This window comes from Saccostrea echinata, unplaced genomic scaffold (genome assembly GCF_033153115.1).
Source record: "Saccostrea echinata isolate AGI-Se365-2 ecotype Australia unplaced genomic scaffold, CSIRO_AGI_Sech_v1 ptg000009l, whole genome shotgun sequence".
In the NCBI taxonomy this organism is placed as follows: Eukaryota; Metazoa; Mollusca; class Bivalvia; order Ostreida; family Ostreidae; genus Saccostrea; species Saccostrea echinata.
The window spans coordinates 12,468,289-12,472,924 of NW_026889758.1; the positions used below are offsets into that span (position 1 = coordinate 12,468,289).

Here is a 4,636-nt window from a genome sequence, read left to right on the forward strand (position 1 = left end):
ATTACCGGTAAGTTGACAGGACTTTCCACACTGTTTCTGGTAGCAGCGTATGATTGAATTGATGGTAGAAGACATGGCCCACTTAATCAAAGGTAAATCTCATGGAATAGTGCTAATAGTACTGATATTTCTTTTACTCTGTTTTGCATTGAAGCTTTAGGTCAAAGGCAAATTTTCTTTGTGTGGATTCTTTTATTCTTCTCAGAAATGTGTGGCTGCTAATTAAGCCATAGCTGTCTGTTTTCTTTGAGAATCAAAGAATTGCAGCAAGTCTTTTAGGTTTTCAATGAAATTTCCTTGTTTTTCAGATAATCCGTATAGAGTGGCACCTTAACCACCACTGGTGAAATAGAAGATGACTAGTGGATGGTCATCACTTTGCAGCTCACTTTCACTTTCTGCAGCCCATCTCTTCTCATCCACAATCATTGTCTTTGGAGGAATGGTGACAGTGCAGTCCTCATGGCTGGGCAGGTAACTTCCTTTCCTTTATTTCACCTTTCTTACAAAATTTATTTCCATAGAACACTGCTACAATATTCTTCCTCCAAGAACACAGTATATGTCACTTGGGTAGCACCTTAGAATTGGGTTTTCCCAGTGGCACTGAAGGTGGCATTTTTGTATTGAGCATCTCCTTCCACTCTGATACGTGTATCAGGAGTCCCCATTTTTCATTTAGATCCTGAATGTTCTGTCTTATATTCATCATGCTGGTCTTCTACCCCCACAATAAAGGTTGGGGGAATATATAAGAATCACCTTGTCAGTCTATCGGTGCCAACTTGTTGGTCATTGGAAGCTCAAACTTGGTACAAAGAATGTTTATGACCTGTTGGTGTGTCAATATCTTGACCCAAGGTCATTCCGGCTAGTTCAACAGGGTTTGACACTAAGGAATGTTTGACCCAGTCTAGTAAATGAGTGGTCCAGTCGTGTAAAAGACCAATTGGTATTGATAAAATAACTGTTGAACCCCCATTTCAGTCCTTCAAATAAATAATCTAAAAACTTTCAAAGAAAGGACAAGGTATGGTAACGGCCGAATCTGGCCCCTTATTTGATGTAAAAATCAGAACACAGTTAAAATTGTGATAGTTTGTAGGTAAGAATTAAAAATAATGCTTGTTTTAAAACCAGCACTAATTTTGATTCAAAGCTTACACGGAGGCCACAAGAGGGTGTAGAAGTAGGTTATTTTCCAGAATTTCCTCAATTCTGGTCGTATTTCGTCAAATTTGAGATACTTTTCACTTTAGGAAATATGGAGCACAAGGCTGCCTATCTGAGATTTTTATACATAAGATGCATCTGATACTAGTGTATGAAATATATAAATTTGGTAGATAGGCAAGCTTGTGCTCTATGTTTTCTGAACCAAAATGTGCTGTAAAATCAATGAAAATTTGCATAAAATGAGAAAATTCGGAAACTGACATATTTCCTAACCTTTCTGGGGCCTCTGTGTATCCCATAACTTAGAAACAGTACTCAATTTATGGCAGGGGTGACATCAGGTTTTTAACTGAAAAACTGTTGCAACATTCTAAAAGACACCCCAAACCAGGGGCCAAAAAGGGATCTTAGCCTATCTTATCCTTTCTTATATGTTAGATTGTAAACAGTCATTGCTGTGTAAAGAAAAAATCCCCACATGACCCAATCACTATTTTTAGCCACAGCTGTTATTAACAAGTCGAGGTCAAAACTACTTTTGTTCAGTACAATGTTTCAATATGATGTAAATAGTTATGTTTAGTATAGTTTTAAACTAATTTATTAATATTAACGATAATTATTTTATGAAAGTTTGTTGAATCTTTAGGGCTTATATTGCTCAAATGTCCTGATGAACCCGATTTGATTGGCAGGATCCCATCAAACAGTCTGTCAAAATTCAAGGTCACTGACAGAAAAGATATAAACTTCTTGTCCAGGATATCAATTTGCAATGGAGAATCATTGAGGCTCATTCTTGGTACAAAGATTATTGAAGAACTGAGAGTGTGTCATGACCTTGGCCCATGGCAATTCTGGCAAGTTCAAGGTCACTGGCTTAAAAAAGGTATTAAACACTTGTGTAGGCTGTAACTTTGTAATGGAGAATCATTGGAAGCTCTTACTTGCTACAAAGATTGTTTATGACCTGGAAGTTTGTCTTGACTTTGACCAAGGTCATTCTGGCAAGTTCAAAGTCACTGGCAGATAAGAGATAACATTCTTGTCCAGTCAATAACTTTGTTACTGAGCTTTAATTTGCTACAAAAATTTTTTTTGACCTGATGGTCATTGTGACAAGTTCAAGGTCTCTGGCAGAAAAAAAATGCAAGTCTATTATTTTGTATTAATGGAGAAAAATTGTATGTCCATATTTCACTCTTAGATTACTCATGTCCAGAGATCTGTCATTTTTTAACCAAAGTCATTTTGGTAAGTTCAAGGTCACATTTACACATTCTAAATAAAAGAATTGCAGCAGGGTTATAACCTTATTATTTTGTGAGATCGCTCACAGCACCTTTAGCTGACACAAGTGATGTAATAATTTTTCTCACTTTGTTTCAGGTCTACTGCATGTTGACAGCTGATACTTGTTCTCTATTTGCTCCGAGAGGCCTACTACACATTACCTCAGTTATGATTGTACTCGTGCTGGCTTCTATGATGTTAATTTCCTTTACCTGCACTGCGTTAAACTTGGTCAATTCTGTTACTGTCGCTCACCAACAGATGAAAATAAGATTTAGCTGATCCTGCCAACATTGTGACATAAGCGGTCCAATGTCCAATATCTCACTCTGCAGTCAAACATCATTTTTTTTATGAACGCTCAGTAAAACATTGGAAATGTTAGACTTTTTTAGTATTGATTTATATAGTTATATTTTTTTAAAGTAATAACAATTCTTTTTATTGATGTATGTTTAAGTATGCAAAAATGAACATTGATGATATTTATCTTCTGAATAAAATTTTATATCGATAATTTATGCACTTGTTTATACAAACCGCAAATGAGGCTTTCTATTCATTAGGAACTGGACCCACAATTACTTTCTTAAGGAGGAATGCCACACCAAAATTTTATTCCGTTGGTCTTAAGACATCCATGTTAAGGAAGCTCTAAACACTAATGAAAAATGCTTTTTGGGCTTTGAGAAAAATATATCATATAAAGGTGCACATATTCAGTGTATCAAGTTCATTTTCAACATAGGGTACCTGCCTTATTTCTGCAGAAAAAAATGTTCAAAGACAATGAACTATTTGTGAACAGAAATCACTGTTGTTTACTAGCATCAGGAAAATTAATGAAAATAATGTATTCAATTACTTAATCTTGGTCTAACATAACATTAAGAATACTTTAATTCATAAGAAATTGTGTCATTAACTGTAGATTCCCATTTATACTATTTTTCTTCTAAGGGCAAATCACTCAATAAAAATACCCTACGAATAGAACTCTTTAGTGTGCAGTGTTTAGAGCTTCCTTAAGTCATGGTTTCAGCATTGAAAGGCCTAGCTCTTAATTATTTTATAAGAATTTTCTCCAATTTTTCATAGAAAATGAAAAAAAAAAATGTTTTATTTGCAAATAAGATGCTTTATAGTTAAAAATTTGATGTTAATGAATGCATTATGTAAATATCTCAAAATATGTGAAGAAAAGCCAGATAGACATTTTAATTTTTTTACTAATTTTTTTTTTTCGAAAAAGTACATTATTTGTGAATATCTTCAAAACATATGGATAATATATTCAAAAAACAAGTCACAGCTACAAAGGATTTGTTAGACAATCATATTTGAAAAAGAAATTGAATGAAATTGCGAAATTTTAGAGAAATTATTTTTTACAAATTTTAGCCGATCCCGATCGAAATTAAACTGATCCCAACCAGAATTTTATAATAATTGATAATAGATAATATTTTCACGAGGAATACAAGTTTGTTTAGGTGTAATACGCGTTAAAAAGTAATTGAACTTGATAAATAAATAAATTTCTTAGTGGTAAATACTTAAAGAAGGCAATAATTTCATCTTATTTATTTTGTGTTAATTTTGATCGGGATTGGTCTAAATATTGAAAAAAAATAGTTTCCCTAAAATTTTGCAATTTCAATTTCTTTTTAAAATATGTTTGACTAACATGTTCTCCATAGTTCTGACTAGTTTTATGAAGATTTTATCCATAAGCTTAAAAAAATGTTCACAAATAATGTGTTTTATTTTCATAAATAAATTTTTTACTTAAAATATTCAAATGTCTATCCAGGTTTTCTTTAGATATTTTATTACACATTCATATTATATATACATTAACTATAAATGCTTAAATTTGTTGTTTATATCAAAAATATTTAAAAAAAAAAAAAAAAAAAAAAAAAAAAAAAAAAAAAAAAAAGCTTTCCAAGAACTACATGTGTAAAAGTTTTTGGTCAGCAATGATGCATTTCATGCGAGAGGCGCACCAGTCATTGTCGGATTATTTTTTTTTAATATTCACTGATATTAAGCCGATATCTGTACCAGTAGGTACGCATATCCCAAGATGACGTCGAGCTTGACAGGTTCATGAGTTTACACCGCTTGATTTTGTTATTTTTGTCATATTTCATTAAATGAATCA

At 32.7% G+C, this 4,636-nt stretch overlaps 1 long non-coding RNA gene across 1 annotated transcript; it reads left to right on the plus strand.

Annotated features, from left to right (window-relative positions):
- The first annotated feature begins 214 nt into the window (after positions 1 to 214).
- LOC133183319 (uncharacterized) lies at positions 215 to 2,986 on the plus strand. The gene is made up of 2 exons (XR_009720622.1): positions 215 to 474; positions 2,566 to 2,986. It is a non-coding gene; the product is annotated as an uncharacterized LOC133183319 (long non-coding RNA).
- Positions 2,987 to 4,636: the final 1,650 nt, after the last annotated feature.